General features: G+C 38.1%; 1 pseudogene across 1 annotated transcript; it reads left to right on the forward strand.

Annotated features, from left to right (window-relative positions):
* Positions 1-10,840: 10,840 nt before the first annotated feature.
* On the forward strand, positions 10,841-12,682 carry LOC311618586 (fibroblast growth factor receptor 4-like; annotated as a pseudogene). The gene is made up of 2 exons: positions 10,841-11,152; positions 11,856-12,682. The product of its transcript is annotated as a fibroblast growth factor receptor 4-like (transcript).
* Positions 12,683-17,403: the final 4,721 nt, after the last annotated feature.

Consider the following 17,403-nt stretch of genomic DNA (forward strand, 5'->3'; position numbering starts at 1 on the left):
TCTGAAGAGAATCTAGAGACCTAATACTGTTCTATTTCTAGATGTGGGTGATAGTTACATATAATATTTCCTTTCTTTAAAATTCCCTAAGATATATTCTTATCATTTGCATATTTTTTCTGTAGATATTCAGATTTTAATTTTAAAAGGTACTTTATAAAGCAGAATATAAAATGCCACAAAAAGAGACCTTTTCAAGAAAGACTAGATCCTTACATTTTCCTTTATTTGTTCTCCATAGTCCTTTGTATATATTTTTACTTCAGTACATTTTTATTATATTTTATTTTTATTTCACTAAATTGACTAAATATTCGATCTGAAATTAGTCATATATTTATGATTTATTACATGTTAGGTTTATTAGTATATAACTTAAACATCTAAAATTCAGGTGCTTACTATGTATCCTCCATCTAATAAAAGAGTAATATGCAAATTGACCATCACTCCAACATACAAGATGGCTGCCCACATGTGGACACAAGATGGCCAGTATGGGAAGGCAGTTGGGTATGACCAGGCCTTCAGGGGAGGGAAATTAGGGACAATCAGGCTAGCAGGGGACCAGTTATGCATCAACCAGGCTGGCAGGGGAGTGGTTAGGGGGTGATCAGAATGGCAGGCAGAAGCTGTTATGGGAGATTAGGAAGGCAGGCAGGCGAGCAGTTGGGAGCCAGCAGTCCTGGATTGTGAGAGGGATGTCCTACTGCCCTACCGGGATCAGGTCTAAATGGGCAGTCAGACATCCCTTGAGGGGTCCTAGATTGGAGAGGGTGCAGGCTGGGATGAGGGACACACTCCCCCTGCACAAAATTCATGCACCAAGCATCTAGTTAGTGTACATTATAATTTATGTGTATTATTTATTTAAGCTTTATAACAATTATTTGATGTAGTTAATATTATCTTTGTTTTACAGATGAGAAAGCTGATGTATTTGGTCACACAGTAATTTTCTCAAAGATAAATAGCTTGTAAGTGGTGAAAACAGGATTAAAATTTATACTAAAGAGCTTAATTTCTAAAATACTAGCATATGAAGAACACTAAATTAAGCATTTAGTAACACAGGCTTGGCATAGTTAATCCTCAATAAATATGACTTTTAAGTACAACTACAACTTATAGATTCTATAACAATGATTAATCTTCCCATGGAAGGATAAAGGCAACATAGAGACAGATAGAGTCATTTATATACCTCACACAGTGGTAGGCGCTTAAGATAAAATGGATTCAAACTTCAGATGAAGTCCAAACGTTCAAAGATTAACATAAAAGATAAGAATTAACAAAAGCATTACATGTTGTTAAGGAAATATTTTGGGTACATAAACATATCAGGGTAGCAGACATATAGAAGAAAATAAAGGAAGCCATAACCACAGAAGGCCAAGGATGACTGTGCTCTAAGATGACGGGAGGAGGAAAGCAGGGCCATATAGTGCAGTTATGTGGGTAAAATTCTTCAAGAATTGTGACTAAAGACTTCGGCAATGATGGTACTGTACATAAAGGTCAACCTAATAAGGTTATCTTGAGTAGACCTAGTTCTATGTTTTTAGGAACATGGTAAGTTTATTTAAGAAAAAATAAAGCAGTGAGCTATCAAGATGGAATGAAATGAAAAACACAGACGGGTCATTACGGTTAAACCTCTCATTCCATATGAGTTTCTTCATTATTTGAAGTCCATGAAAAAGGTTTAATGATTATAGAAGAAAGAATCTTGTAGTATTCTCTACACAAAAGTATTAGCTTTTCCTCTTGCTGTCTTTCAGCAAATCCTGGAAGCCCAAGCTTTAGGTGACTCTGCTGTCCAAGTGAAAAGTGGTAGGTAGATGGCGACTGAATAGTGACAGGATTGGGGCAGCTGGGATTCAGAAAGCATTTCTCCTAAACTGGATGGAACAATAACATTTCCTTTGTAATATGCCAACTTTCATCACTTTTTGTAATAGCTCTAGAATAAAATCCATGGAGCTTGGGGACCTGACTCATCAATATCCAATCATCATTATAGGACAGGCCAATTACTTTGGTAAATCCAGGGTGAAATACTATGCTGAAATACTGAGGTGATAACCAAAAGTTTGATATGTTGTTTTTTTTAATTTACATATTCATTCAAAATTATGAGATTCAGGGTTCATGTTTATAAATATGCATTTGACAAACAATGCAAATTTATTTTAAACTAACCTATGTTCTATCTATTTTTTATTGAGTTAGAGCAAGAAATGGAACTGGTAAGCAGGCAAATTTTAAGAATTTTTGGAAACGAAAGTAGTCTTGTGAAATACTGGACATTATTGTCCTAGAGGTGATCTGGGAGAGGCTGGGAGCAGACGACAGGAGCAGGATACTAGCTGGGGTATTTGTAAAGAGGCTGTCTGCTTTGGATTAAAGTCTATTATTACTCTATGATAGTCTATTAAAGCCATGCTCTTAAGATTTTCAAATAACAGCAATTAACACTTAATATATGCTTGTACAATCCTATGCAATTGAAAACATTACCTCATTGGATAAGTAAGATAAACATGGTATAATTATTATTACAAACAAAGAATCTAAGGGTCTAAACAGGTATAAATGACTTAATTTTAGCTCAAAAGAGAATACACTGAGACTCAAAATCAAGACCATTTGCCCTTTTGTCTAGTAACTCAGAGTATTAGTTATGGAATATTATTGCAAAGTAATAAATGATTACATAATTTGGATTAAGGCAAGGCAATTCTTTAAATTTTAATTCAGTCTCTCTAGAGCACATGTGTCAAACACAAGGCCCGTGGGCCAAATCCAGCCCGCCAGGCCTTGCAATGTGGCCCGCACCGCGCTGTCATCACTGCACTCCGCTGTCAGTTTATGACATTGTCAGTTTATGACTGTTCAGTAAACCATTTGGCCCTCGATTTAGGCTGGATTTTAGATTTTGGCCCCTTCTCTGATTCAGTTCGACACCCCTACTCTAGAGGTTATCATCCCTAAAGTAAAACTCTCTATGTTGTTTGTATTTGATTATATTCTCTCCTCTCATCCAGTTCTTTATGGCTTTCTAGCTTTTAAGATAATTATGTTTAAGTAGATTCTAGTAAAAGTAAATAAAAAATAGTAGTCCCTGAAGTATCTGAAACTAACATTCATAACATTTGATAGATAATGGTAGGAGTGAGGGTCAATGAATCTAGTGTCATTGTGTAGTCTTACCATGGAATCAGTAGAGAAATTTCCAGATATTATTTTTAAATATTGCATAGACAAAAAGCAAGACATAACTATTCCAGAAAAAATCGTACTAGAATAATCAAGCTTTTGTGTATTTTTTTGCTATTTTACCATACTTTTTGTGTAAATAAATCTTTTATAGAGAAGTTACTAATTCCAAATTAGAAGTTTAAAAAATATATATAAACATGGTTTGCCATTATTTGTCTATTATAAAAATGTATTTTCTCTGCCTGATTTGACCATGAAAACTGAATTACTTGTGTAATTTACATATATTCTATGAGATGTTAAGTATTTTGAAAAAATAGAGTAGGTCAAGTGATAACAGTGATCAATGTTACCTTTAGTTTGACCAAACTGAAGAGCCCATATCTTCCAATCTCTGTGGGATGCTAAGAATCTAACTTCTGAGGGTATCATGCTCCAAATTATAAAATTACCTCCTATCAAAAAACTATAAAAAGTTTGTTGTTTGTCTTGTTTTGGTCTCTGAATAAAATATCTGTACAGCTGGCATACAATCCCCCTACCCTAACTCTTTAAATTCTCCAATCATTTGTTTTAGTGGAATTGAGTTCAATATTTCTCCTAAATTGCTATAGACTTAAATAAAGTATTTCTTTCCTGTTTAACTTTGTTCAGTTCAATTTTTTACTTTGACAGTAACCAGTAGCATCTCTAAGAAAATTGATAGGGTGTTCTTAATCAATCATGATGCTTTATTAAGCTACGTGCAAAAACTCTGCAATATAGAATGTGGACAGGAGAGACACTACAATACAGTGGACTGCAGTATAGTGTATGGAGCTTTGGAGTTAAGAAAGTGAGCATTTTTCCCTAGCTAATTTGGCTCAGTGGATAGAGGATCAGCCTGTGAATTGAAGGGTACCAGGCTCAATCCCAGTCCAGGGCACATGCCCTACTTGTGGGCCCAATCCTCAGTACAGGGCATGCAGAAGGCAGCTGATCAATGATTATCTCTCATCATTGATGTTTCTATAGCTCTCTCTCCCATTTTCTCTGAAATAAATAAAACAAAACTATTTTTTTAAAAGTGAGCATTTTAATTATGCCACTAAATGACCAATCAATAACTGATATAAGGCATGGCTTCAGGTTGTAGCTATGAAACATTTTACCTTATATGAGGGTTATGCATTTTTAACAGAGGAATATGAATGATGAAAATATGCAATTAACTTATTTCATAAATTATAGGTAAAGAATACACAGAAAACCTATAAAGAGTTACAGAATATAACTGATGACATTTGATAGACATACATTGCTTTAGCAGCCTTCCACAGATGGAAGGCCCAGGCAAACTATTTATTCTCTGTGGCCACATTTTTTCTTTATCCTAAACTATATGTTCTTCAAAATACAATGCTATTGAACTTTGATTAATATTATTCACATCTGGTTAATAAAATAAATATGTTTATTAAATATATTTCATCTTTACTTTTTGGTGTCTCAAGAGTTATGTACTAACACAATAATCATAGCATACTTCATTCATTTTATTTTGCTGTGTAACATATTACTATAAATTTAGCAATTTAAGATGATATTTATTATATTAAAGTTTACTTGGGTCAAATTTTTCTAAATAGTAGAAGATTAATGTATTGTCTGCATGACACTCTTATTTGGAGGCACTGGGAGGAATCCACTTCCAAGTTCATTTAGATTGTTGATAGAATTAATTTCCTTGTAGCTGTAGGATTGACATTCCTGTTTCCTGGCTAGCTGTCAGCTAGGATTTCCTTCTTACCTGTAATCTCTACTCACTTTCCTTCTTATCTGGCTTTTCCATCATCAAGGCAGGTAGGGGACACTGAGTTCTCTTTACACTTAAAATCCTTCTGACTTTTTAAAAAATGTATTTTTATTAATTTCAGAGAGGAAGTAAGAGGCAGAGTGAGACAGAAACATCAATGATGAGAGAGAATCATTGATTAGCTGCCTTTGGCACATCTCCTACTGGGGATCAAGCCTGCAATCCCAGCATGTGCCTTTGATTGAAATCAAACCTGGGACCCTTCAGTCTGCAGGCTGAAGCTCTATCCTCTGAGCCAAACCAGCCAGGGCAATCTTTCTGACTGGTATCAGCCAGAGGACACTCTCTGCTTTGGGCATTCTGTGGTTACATTTGGCATAGCTAGATAACCTAGGATCATTGCTTTATCTTAAAGTCAACTAAGCCATAGAGTATCACATGATTACAGGAGTTGTAACTCCTTATATTTACACTAGAGGACCAGTGCACAGATACATGCAACAGTGGGGTCCCTTGGCCTGGTCTGTGTGCTCTCACAATCTGGGACCCCTGGGGGATATTGGAGACCCAGTTTTGGCCTGTCCCCACAGGTTAGGCTGAGAGACCCCACTAGTACATGAATCCATGCACTGGGCCACTAGTAGGCATATAAAATATTTGGTTAATCTCTTCACACCCTCCTTCATTCCCCCTTCTGAGATTCATCCGTTTGTTCCATATTCCCATGCCTGTGCATTGAGTGTCTGCACTCTGGTGGTCAGCGCATATCATAGCTACCAGTTGAATGGTCTAATGATTGAATGGTCTTAAGGTCGCTTAGGCTATTATATATATAAAGTTTTGATTAAATGTTTATATAACTTTGAGAGTCCATTTTGGAAATTCTGCCTACCGTACATGGTTATAAGGCATTTTAATTATACTTATAAAATATTTAGTTTCAATAAAAATGTATATTATAAGAAGTTATATTTAAAAATGGATACAAAGTAATGTTTAAAATAATGTCTTATAATAACTAAGAGATTACTTATAATTTTGCTACCCTGTATAGTGCTTTAAATGAATTATTTTATTTAATTTTCACAAAGAAAAAAAAAAACTCTAGTGAACAGCTACAATTCTCTATTTTCCATATAAGAAAGCCAAGAAAACTGATATCAATAATTTAATTGAAAGTTCTTGTTAAATATAGTTCAAGCTTTCACCAAAAAATATAAAACATATCCAGAACCAATAGGTCTGCTAAAAGTCCCTGTAACTTGGTAATAATTTAAGGCTTCTCCAGTTTCTGCATTTTATTATCTGGGTTTAATTCAAATTTTAATATAGACTTGGTCAAAACTCTGTTTTGGAGGGTGGGAATTTGAACTCAAAGTTTCTTTAAATTTTCAAAAAGCATTGTGACAGACTAAATAATCTTATGTACAAAGGTAAAACTAACATTCCCATAGTTTCCAAAAATTATATATGTCTGATTACATTTTATCATTGTTGGCTTTACCCTTAGTTGGAATAAGTTTCTTCATATTATATAATAATTATTTTTCTTTCCAGTTACACCAAGTGGTCTAACCAACCAAAATAAAGTAAGACTTAAAAAGCACATGGGATAAAATCAGTGTCTAAGTCTTTCTCTGTGTCTCATTTGCTGTAAGATGTAATAAAGTATTGATTGTTCTCCTATGATGGTTTTCTCATTGGCAAAATAATAATAATGACCCATTTAAAATAAAATGTCAAATGGTCTAAGAGTTAGTAGTGAAAATAAATAGTAACTTCCATCTACCAATGTTGGGAATTATATTTGTCATTGCTCTGCCTACTCATCTTGTATATTGTATTCTTTTTTTTAATCTTTACCTGAGGATATTTTTCTTTGACTTTTTAGAGAAAATTCAAGGGAAAGAGAGAGAAAGACAGAGAGAAACATCAAGAAGCAACTAATCAATGTGCCTGAATCAAAACCTGGCACCTAGGTACCTGTCTTTGACTGGAAATCACTTCCATGCTAACCACTGGGGGGAAAAAACAAAACAAAAAAGAGCAAGGGATGTACATGTCAAATTATTTGATAAATTTTATTAAAACCAGATTTAAAACATTTCTAGGATTCTATGATTTTTTTTTTCATATTACAAACATTACCTTCTAGATCACCTCTTCTGGGGGCACCTCAGATTGTAAATATATATTTTAAAAAAATATAATACTACTAAAAATGTCAATTAAGGCACTATATTTTCCTAGGACCTAGAGAAATATCATGAGATCACACATTATATATATTTCTGGGAAGATCTTTCAGTCTCAGAGTTGCCAGAGCTCTGCATTATGTCAAGATTTGTCCCTACAATCAAAATGCTATTAAAAAATTTTAATAATATGGTTGGGAATGCTAGTTTTTCAATTAGAATATTTTTTCTGTGTAAATGTAATTTTATCCTGTACACTGATATTTTCAAGCTAGCTTTGTGTGTGCATGTGCACATGTGTGCGTGTGTGCATGCATGTATGTGTGTATGTGTAAGGAATACTCATTAACTATTTTCAAATTTACCTTAAAATTCACAAGGCTCTGGCTGGGTAGGTCAGTTGGTTAGAGTGTGATCCTGACATGCCAAGGCTGAGGGTTCAATCCCCCAGTCAGGATGCATACAAGAATCAACTAATGAATGCATAAATAAGTGGAACAACAAATCAATGTTTTTTCTCTCTTTCTGCCTCTATCTTCTCTTCTTTTCTCTCTAAAATTAATACCTAAAAACTTTAAAAATACAAACATGATTTCCATGTTATTTTTATCTCATTCTGGCTCAAGTTATATAAAAAAAAGTGCAAGGCTAATCAGTTATACTGTGTTTATTTTAAGTCTAATTTCCCTGACAGAGTATATAATTTAGCCCAATAGTAATATAACTTTTTATTACTATGATGCTATTTTTAATTCCTTTTTAATCTTTATTTTTATTACAAACTCCATATTTTCACTGAAACATCAAAATATAAAATTAAATCATAATAAAATTCATATTCAGTTTTATCCACACCACACAATATTTTTATAAGAATATTAGTATCTAAATTATTTCCCAAAACATAAATATACCTGGAAATTTAAAAATATGAACCATTATTATGTTAGACTTTAGTAAGTTTCATTGCCTTTTAACAGATTTCAGAGTTAGGCAGTCCAATCATAACCAAACATTCTATCTGTTACATGTTTGGATTATATATTTTCCTCTGAGTTTCTTACTTTATAAAATGTTTTAGTTATTTTTCTTAGCCAAGTTTTCTTCTCCTCAATGTTTGTAGTGAGGTGACAGTGCATATTCTTGAAGACTATTTAATGCTTTATAAAACCACCCCCTAAGGAGCCATCTATAATAAGAAAGCTTCCTGAAGCTCTGAAGAAATACTTGATATGTTGACATATATCTGAGTAACATAGCAGATCTGAAATTAAGTTTTAAATCCAAGAAACAATTATCTAAGTCAAATAGTTCTTTTGCAACAAAATAGTTTACATTTGAAGGGAATGTTAATTTTATAACACTATATTTCATGGACTGTGACAGCTTTGGCAGGAGGAGATTAAAACTGTTAAGTTACTAATATCTTAAAAACATCAATTTCAGAAAAAGAAAGTGTGATGTATTTCTTTACAGCACTGTTTCATAAGAATCCTATATAATGAAAGCACAATATTCAAATCAATTGAACGGCTGAACAGTGGGACAACCATCCTGTACTGCATAGTGCCATATGTTTCACACTTATTTTAATATTAAAAATTATAAATATTATTCATATTAAGGGAAATATCTCATAATCATCTTCAAAGACACTAAAAAGGGGCTTGACAAAATTCAAAGCCTATGGTGAAAGTGCCTGCTAAAAATTCTGTTGAATGATACTTTGTCAGCATTAAACACATATCTTTATTTATTTATATCCCAATGTACCTTACTACAAAACCCTATATCTCACAGGAGGAGGATATGATGGTGGCATTCCCTCTAAAGTCAGGAAAAATGTAAAGATGCACATGCACACTTCTTCTAGGACCTTTTAACCTTCTAATAACATTTGACACATGATTAGATAAGAAAAATAAATGAGACAAAAAATTTTGAAAGAAGGTGAAAATGTCACTACTAGCAATTGCCATGGTTGTATATTGAAAATTTAATATGATCCAATTGAAATTTTCCACGTACAATAAAATAACAATGCAGCTGAATATATTATTAATGTGAAAAAAATAGTCTTCATTACAACAAGTAGCAAGTAATCTATACTAATAAAAGGGTAATATGCAAACTAGATCTAGAGATCTTCTGGATGTCCTTCCGGACAAAGCCATGGTAGTGGTCTGAGGCAGAAGTAGTTAGGGGCAATCAGGCCAGCCCTAGAGGATAGTTGGGGGAGATCAGGCTGGCAGGGGGCGCAGTTGGGGGCAGCAGGCTGGTGTGTGTGGGGGGGCAGATGGGGGTAATCAGGCCAGCAGGGTGGCAGTTGGGGGTGAGCAGGCTGGTGGGGGGTGCAGTTGGGTGAGAGCAGGCTGGCAGGGGGGTGAAGTTGGGGGCAAGCAGGCCAGCAAGGGGGAGAGTTGGGGTGAGAAGGCTGGGGGGTGGTAAGTTGGGGGCAAGCAGGCTGGCAGGCAGAGTGGTTAGGGGTGATCAGGCAGGCAGGTGATCAGTTAGGAGCCAGTGGGGTACCAGATTGGGAGAGGGATGTCCTAAGCTGGCAGTTTGACATCCCCTGAGGGGTCCCAAATTGGAGAAGGTGCAGGCCAGGTTGAGGAACACCGCCTCCCTCCCCCCCCCCCCCACCCCCCGACCCGCAATGCAAGAATTTCATGCACAGGTCCACAGATCCACTAGTTAGAAGATATAATGAGAGAGAAGAGTCCATTTTGAATAGCAACCAAGGAGGTAAAACATTTAGGAAAAAATATGTATAATTACATGGGAAAAATTCTAAAACACTTCTGAGGGACATGAAAAAAAAAAAAGACTTGAACAGCCCAGCCAGCACAGCTCAGTGGTTGAGTATTGACCTATGAACCAAGAGGTCAGGGTTCAATTCCCAGTCAGGGCACACGACCGGGAGGCAGGCAATCCATGATTCTCTCATCATGGATGTTTCTATCTTCCTCTCCCTCTCTCTTCCTCTTTGAAATCAATAAAAACAGATATTTAAAAAGAAGAAGAAGAAAGAAAGAAAAGACTTGAACTGATAGATATGAATTCCATGTTCTAGGAATGGAAAATGTAATATAATAAATACATTGACTTCCTACTTTAATGAATCATCCAAAATTTGTCACCTCCCTCTGCAGGCTGGAATAGAAGCACTCTCATATATTGTTAGTGGGAGTGTAAGTAACTCAACTGGTAGAGAGAGTAATTTGAAAATATCTATTAAAATTACAAATGCATCTCTTCTTAACCCAGTCACCTCGCTTCAGGAAAAAAATATTCTAGAGGCACACCTATAGTCTTTTACAAAATGTGGCGTGTATAATTTTAGTCATCGAAGAAGCACTAAAAATTGAAAAGAGCTGCTGGCAGCCTCGCGGCTGTCAGGACAGCAGGTCCAGGAGGAGCCTGGCCAGAGGTGGGCGGGGCAGTGGGCTGCCAGGCTCCACAAGGCTTTTCTGAGTGCATTCCCAGCTTTCCGGCCCCAGGAGGAGCACCCTGGCTGAGTCCTCTTGTCCCTGCTGGGCTAGGGGATCAGCCTGGCAGGAGCTAGGACCAGGGCCACAGAAGACCCAGCACCCTATTGGACACTTTTCTCCCACGCCCCAAGCGCATGGAAAAGAAACTGCATGCAGTGCCTGCTGGGAACACAGTCCAGTCCCGCTGGCTGCCCAGCTGCAGAAAACCCCAAGCCCACCATCCGCTGGTTCAAAGATGGACAGGACTTTCATGGGGAGCATCACATTGAAGGCGTTCGGCTGCGCCATCAGCACTGGAGCCTGGTGATGGAAACCGCGGTGCCCTCAGATGGTAGCACAGGCACCCGCCTTGTGGAGAATTCGGGGGGCAGCATCTGCTGCAGCTCCCTGCTGGGCATGCTGGACAACAGACATCCATGGCTCATAGGCAGAGGTCCTATACCTTCGTAACGCGTTGGCCTAGGACGCAGGTGAGTACACCTATCTGGCAGGCAACTCCATCGGCCTTTCCTACCAGTCGGCCTGGCTCCCTGTGCTGCCAGAGGAGGACCTCGCGTGGACAGCAGCGGTGCCCGATGCCAGATACACAGACTTCACCCTGTGCACGCCGGGCTCTCTGGTGCTGGCGGTGCTCCCGCTGCTGGCCGGCCTGCAGCGTGGACAGGTGCTCCATGGCCGGCACCCCAGGCAGCCCGCCTCGGTGCAGAGGTTGTCCCGCTTCCCTCTGTCCCCACATTTCTCCCTGGAGTCAGGCTCCTCAGCCAAGTCAAGCTCATCCCTAGAGCGGGACATCAGTCTTTCCTCCAGCGCCCCCACCCCCTACCCCCTCTTGCTTGCTGGCCTCACAACGCCTCTGACAAGGATTTGGCAAATCTGGCCTCTGATATGGTGGAAGTGATGAAGCTGATCAGTCAACACAAAAATATTGATTTATATATATATATTTTATTGATTTTTTTTACAGACAGGAAGAGAGAGGGATAGAGAGTTAGAAACATCAATGAGAGAGAAACATGGATCAGCTGCCTCCTGCACACAGCCCCCCCCCCCCCCCCCCACTGGAGATGTGCCCACAACCAAGGTACATGCCCTTGACCGGAATCGAACCTGGGACCTTTCAGTCCACAGGCCGATGCTCTATCCACTGAGCCAAACCGGTTTTGGCCACAAAAATATTGTTAACCTGCTGGGTGTCTGCACCCAAGAAGGCCCCCTGTATGTGATGTGGAATGTGCCAAGGGAAACCTGCAGGAGTTCCTGGGCCCGACACCCCCGGCCTGGATCTCAGCCCTGATGGGCCTCGGAGCAGTGAGGGGCCACTCTCCTTCCCTGCCCGGGTCTCTTGCGCCTACCAGGTGGCCCGAGGCATGCAGTACCTGGAGTCTCCAAAGTGCATCCACTGAAATGTGGCTGCCGGTAACGTGCCTGTGACAGAGGACAATGGGATGAAGATCGCTGACTTTGGACTGGCCGGTGGTGTTTACCACATTGACTACTACAAGAAAACCAGCAATGGCAGCCTGCCTGTCAAGCGGATGGCACCAGAGGCCTTGTTTGACTGAGTCTACACACACCAGAGTGATGTGTGGTCATTTGGGATCCTGCTGTGGGAGATTTTCACCCTCAGGGGCTCCCCATACCCTGGCATCCTCGTGGAGGAACTGTTCTCACTGCTGTGGGAGGCGCATCGGATGGACCGGCCCCCGAACTGCCCTCCAGAGCGGTATGGGCTGATGCGTGAGTGCTGGCATGCGGAGCCCTCTCAGAGGCCCACTTCCAAGCAGCTGGCAGAGGCACTGGACAAGGTCCTGCTGGCCATCTCTGAGGAGTACCTGGACCTCCGCCTGACCTTTGGACCCCACTCCCCAGCCGGTGGGGACGCCAGAAGCATCTGCTCCTCCAGTGACTCTGTATTGAGCCAGGACTCCCTGCCACCGGGGCCCAGTTCCTTCCCCTGTCCTGGGGTGCAGACTTGAGCAGGAGCATGAGGTTGTAGAGGCAGGACATCCAGCAGCCTTGGGCCTCCTGGCTCTGTTGCACCCTGGTGGTGCTTGATCTTGGCAGTCCCAGTCCAACTTCAGGGTGCGGTCCCAGGTCTCTGATTTTGCTTTGGGGAGGTCCGTCCTTGGTCCTGGGGTCCCCAGTTGAGGCTTCCGGCTCTGGCCTTGGGTTCCCAACTCAGAGGAGTTCAAACCAGCCCTTGACCTGGGAGTCATGGCCTGAACATTTTAATAGCCTGAATATAAGGCTCTGATTGGCATACTGGGCCTTAACACTTGATCCTGTTTCAGGGGTGTGGTTGAACCTGGCTGCAGGACAATCCCAAACCTCCCTGATTCCCTACACCAAGAAATATATTGGGCCACTGAACCCCTTTCCCCCAGGCCTCCCCCCATTTCCCCTTTGCTGCTTGTCCCAGCATCTTGGTGGAAGGAGCTTTGGCCCCTGTGCTCCTAGCTGATGCTGGAAGCCTGCTATCAATTACTTGCAAATTTACTCTTGTTTTTGTTTGAGTCTTTTTCTCTTTTTTCTCCTTAATGAGTTTTATTAATTGTTTCAAAGAACCAGCTCTCAGTTTCATTAATTTTTCTATTGCCTTGTTGTCTTCTATTTTATTTAATTCTGCTCTAAGTTTTGCTATGTCCTTCTCTCTACTAAATTTGAGTTTCATTTGCTCTTCTTTTCCTGGATTGTTTGGTTCATTTGAAGTTTTCCCCAGAGATTTTTAACAAAATTAATCCTAAGTTTTTAAAAAATAATGTGTTTTTTGTTTGTTTCTTTGTTTTAATGAGAAGCCACGTTTTACTTAATTTAGAAGGCAAACGGAGTGCAAACTCAAAAAAATTTTTTACAGGATCCAATCAACTCAAAAGGAAGGCAAATTCTTTCTAGCACACTCAAGTTTTAGTGCAATGTTCTTTTTTTGCTAATAGTATATATGTTATTTTCTTTATGGTTCTTCTCAATAAAATACAAAAATATGAAAGTATTTGACAATCTGGTATTTGAGATAAAACATATACAAGTGTACAACATAGGCAAAATAATTTTTCCTTTGAAATTACTACCATTAAAAATATAATAAGAAAATAAAAGCATGTGGACACCATTTGAAATACTCTAAAAAATGAATTGTAAAATATTTTCAATATATGAACAATGCATTTAAAATATACAAATCACTAAGAAGAAAAATAGAGTCTCAATAATGTTCACAACATGTTTCAGAGTGATTTAAAACACTAAATGTCATTTAAAAGAGTAACATGTATATTTAACTAATTCTCTTCTGTGCTATTTGTAGATAAAATAAAGTATGGAAATATATTTATTTTGAGCACATGCCATTAGAATAAAACTAGAAAACACTTATGGATAAGTAAATCTCTCAATTTTATTTATACACATTTTAGATGTTTTCTTTTCTTGAATGAGTATATTTTTGTAGGAATGAGAACATTTTGTTTTCAGCCACATGCTTATTTCCTCTAATGCCTTTGTTCTGTCTTGCTCTCTCTAGATTGTGACTAGTGCTTGTAAATATCCTCATCTTTTCTCCATCATCAGAATTCTTCTGTACAATGCCAAATTCCTTCAGAGATTGTTGTTTCCTTTGTAGGATGACAAAGAGTGAACCTACTGCTTAACTCAAGAGAGTGCAGCAGGGAGGAGTATAAGTGAGTGTGGAAGTCCTATAGTGTGATGTTAAAATAACCATCTTTCTCTTAACAGAGTACCTACTGCAGTAGACTAATTTCAACCCAGGAAGGTAATAGTATCAATTTGAGGATACTTGTTGTATGAAGTTGTATAAAAAATGCTAATGAAGATATAATATAAGGTCAGCTAACCACATGGAGATTATTAATATACTCTTTCAATCTTAATAAATAAATATATAAAATATAAACTAGTATCCTAAACTTCCTTGCTTTTTATTTTCTTCTGTAATAGCTGACTGGAAATACTAACTCTGGATTGTTTTTTCAACATGTGTCATCTGTATACCTGTTCTAAAAACTGCTCAAATTTAGGGCAATACTGGATAAATGTGTGTGAAATACTTTAAATTCATGATAAATAGTATCAACTGGTATTTTTAATACATTTTTATTGTTCCATATACCTTCTGTTATTATGTCAAACCAACTGATATTTCTAATAAATTTATATTATTCTATATATATCCTATAACTATTTCAAACCAACTCTGACCTGATTCTTTTGCCTTGCTCATCTCATGTCCAGAAGTGATGTCTGTTTCCCAGAGAAAATAAAACTTATCAGATAGAACTTACTAGAAACCTTTATGTCTCTGGACCTTTTCTTTTATCTTCTCTATTTCAATATATTAATGAGCTATTATTATATTTTTTCTTTATTAAACAATTATTTTTGAAAGCGTTCTTCTATTCTATAGTCTTCGTATGCTCAATATTCATCCATTCCTCAATCCACAGAAATCAGATAACCTCTTGCTTTGATCACATAAGATTTCTATGCGAGTCATGTCTACTAAAAACAATGGATGTTTCAGTCCTTTATCACAGCATGCATTTGGCATATTTGTGAGAAGCTGACTTCATTTAACTTCCTTAACCACACACTTTATCATTCCTTTTCTCTTATCTCATGGGCATCCATCTGTGTCCTGAAATTGTAACTTATTTTGCTCTCTACATTGGCCAAAAATGTGAAACCAAGCGATGTAGAACATGGAAGTGAAGGTCTGTTGATGATTTAGTCAAGCATGGGCCAGTGTCACTGCTACCCACATTCCATTGTAAAAGTGATAATTGGATTTAGAGGCAAGAAGCCGGCCATTAGTAACTTGGAGTTTTAGTAGAGTGTCAAAATATCAGAAACAAGATATTTCTGAGTAGAAAAAAAAATACATTGAATAATAAGCTATACTAATTAGCTGTTTAACATTGATAGGATTCCAAAAAACATGTTTTATCCTAGTGTAAAATAATGTTAAAAATCATTCATTACTATGGCTCTTCATACATTAAAAATTATCAGAACAAATTTGCAAACTTCAGGGGGGAAAAAAGAAATTGACCTGGACAAACCAGAATGAACTTAATAGCAACCAAATTTATTGGGCCTTGTATGACCTATCCCTTCCCACATTTCCACCTTAATTTTCCTAAATTCTAGCCCCATTAGTCCTCTTACAGTTCCTTAAAAGTTCCATAACCCTCATAAGGCCTTCAATAATGATCCTGTTTCTGACTTGACTGATTTTCTACCCTCTTTCATTTCTTAAAATGTATTATTCTTCATGGAAAGCCCAAGTCCTGAAAATTAAAATTTACAGAAAGAAGACACACACACATACACACACACACACACACAAAAAAAAATGCTCCTAGATTGGTAGCTAGAAGACAGTTGTATTCTTTTTTTTTTTTTTTTTTTTTTTTTTTTTTACTTTTAATTTATTTTATTTTATTGTTTCAATTACAGAAGACATACATTAAACAAAATGGTAACAAGTTTTTCCCTTTTAGTAATTTAAATATATATGGATTAAACTCCCCAATCAAAAATGGCTGAATGGATAAAACTCTAAATTCTAAAATGTTATAAATGGACAATATTGTATTTATAAAGTTTTATTTGAACACTCACCAATTATCTTTTTAAAGTGATATTTAATCTGAATCAGTTGGTATAAAGATCAATATATAGTCACAAATATCTAATATTTTTAAATAAATTTATGCAATGGATGATTCAAGTGGGAGCTTATAATTCGGTAAGGATACATTAATTACTAAATAATATTATATCTACCTAATTATTTGTCAATATGGCCTAATCCTATTTATTGATAATACTAGAGGCCTGGTGCAAGAAATTTGTGCAGGGCGGGGGTGGGGGGGGTATCTCAGCCTGGTCTGCAATGATGGCAGAATCCCTCACCCTGGCCTTTAGCCAGAGGCCTCTCCACTCCCTCTGCACAGCCTCTGGGAAGATGCTTGTCCCGGGGCGTCCTCAGGGACCCAGCCCATGACACCAGGCAGCTCTGCAGCTCGGTTACTTGGGGGCTTGGGCTCCCACATCCCACTTCCCTGCCTGGCATGGTGCACATCAGCTGTTGTGGGAGCTGCGCCTCAGAAGTCGCCCCCTTGGACTGTACTATTTGCAAGTGCAGGGATGGGGGACACCACGGAAGTTATTTGATGCCTGTAGTACGCCCGCCAGACCCTCCTTTCCACCATGCCATGCTCTTGCATCCCACTGTAGGCAGGGGCTTCCAGTCTGAGACTGGGGGCTGCTGACGGAGGACCTCAGCACCCATAGGACTCCGTCAGCATCAGGAACTGGGAAGACCCATTTTTCTGGGTCCTCCCCTCCCTTCATGAGGCTGGGGTGGGGATGCTGGGTTCGTGTTGCCAGGGCGACACCATAAGCATCTGCCCTGGCAGCTATAGGTGCCACCATTTTGTTGCGGAGTGATGGTTAATTTACATATTAATCTTCTATTAGATAGGATTACCTCTCAAAGAAATATAAGTGTAGAAAATCTGGATTTCAAAAAATACCATATTGCATGTTTCTATTTAAATCAATGGAATACTATCATATAAATATAAAAATGATCAAATGGATTAGTAATTTGAAGAGTAATTATAGTACCGTATTTTCCGGCATATAAGACAACTTTTGAAATGAAAAAAAGCCTGCT

The sequence above is a fragment of the Pipistrellus hanaki genome (genome assembly GCF_964339955.1).
Source record: "Pipistrellus hanaki genome assembly, chromosome: 3".
Classification (NCBI taxonomy): Eukaryota; Metazoa; Chordata; class Mammalia; order Chiroptera; family Vespertilionidae; genus Pipistrellus; species Pipistrellus hanaki.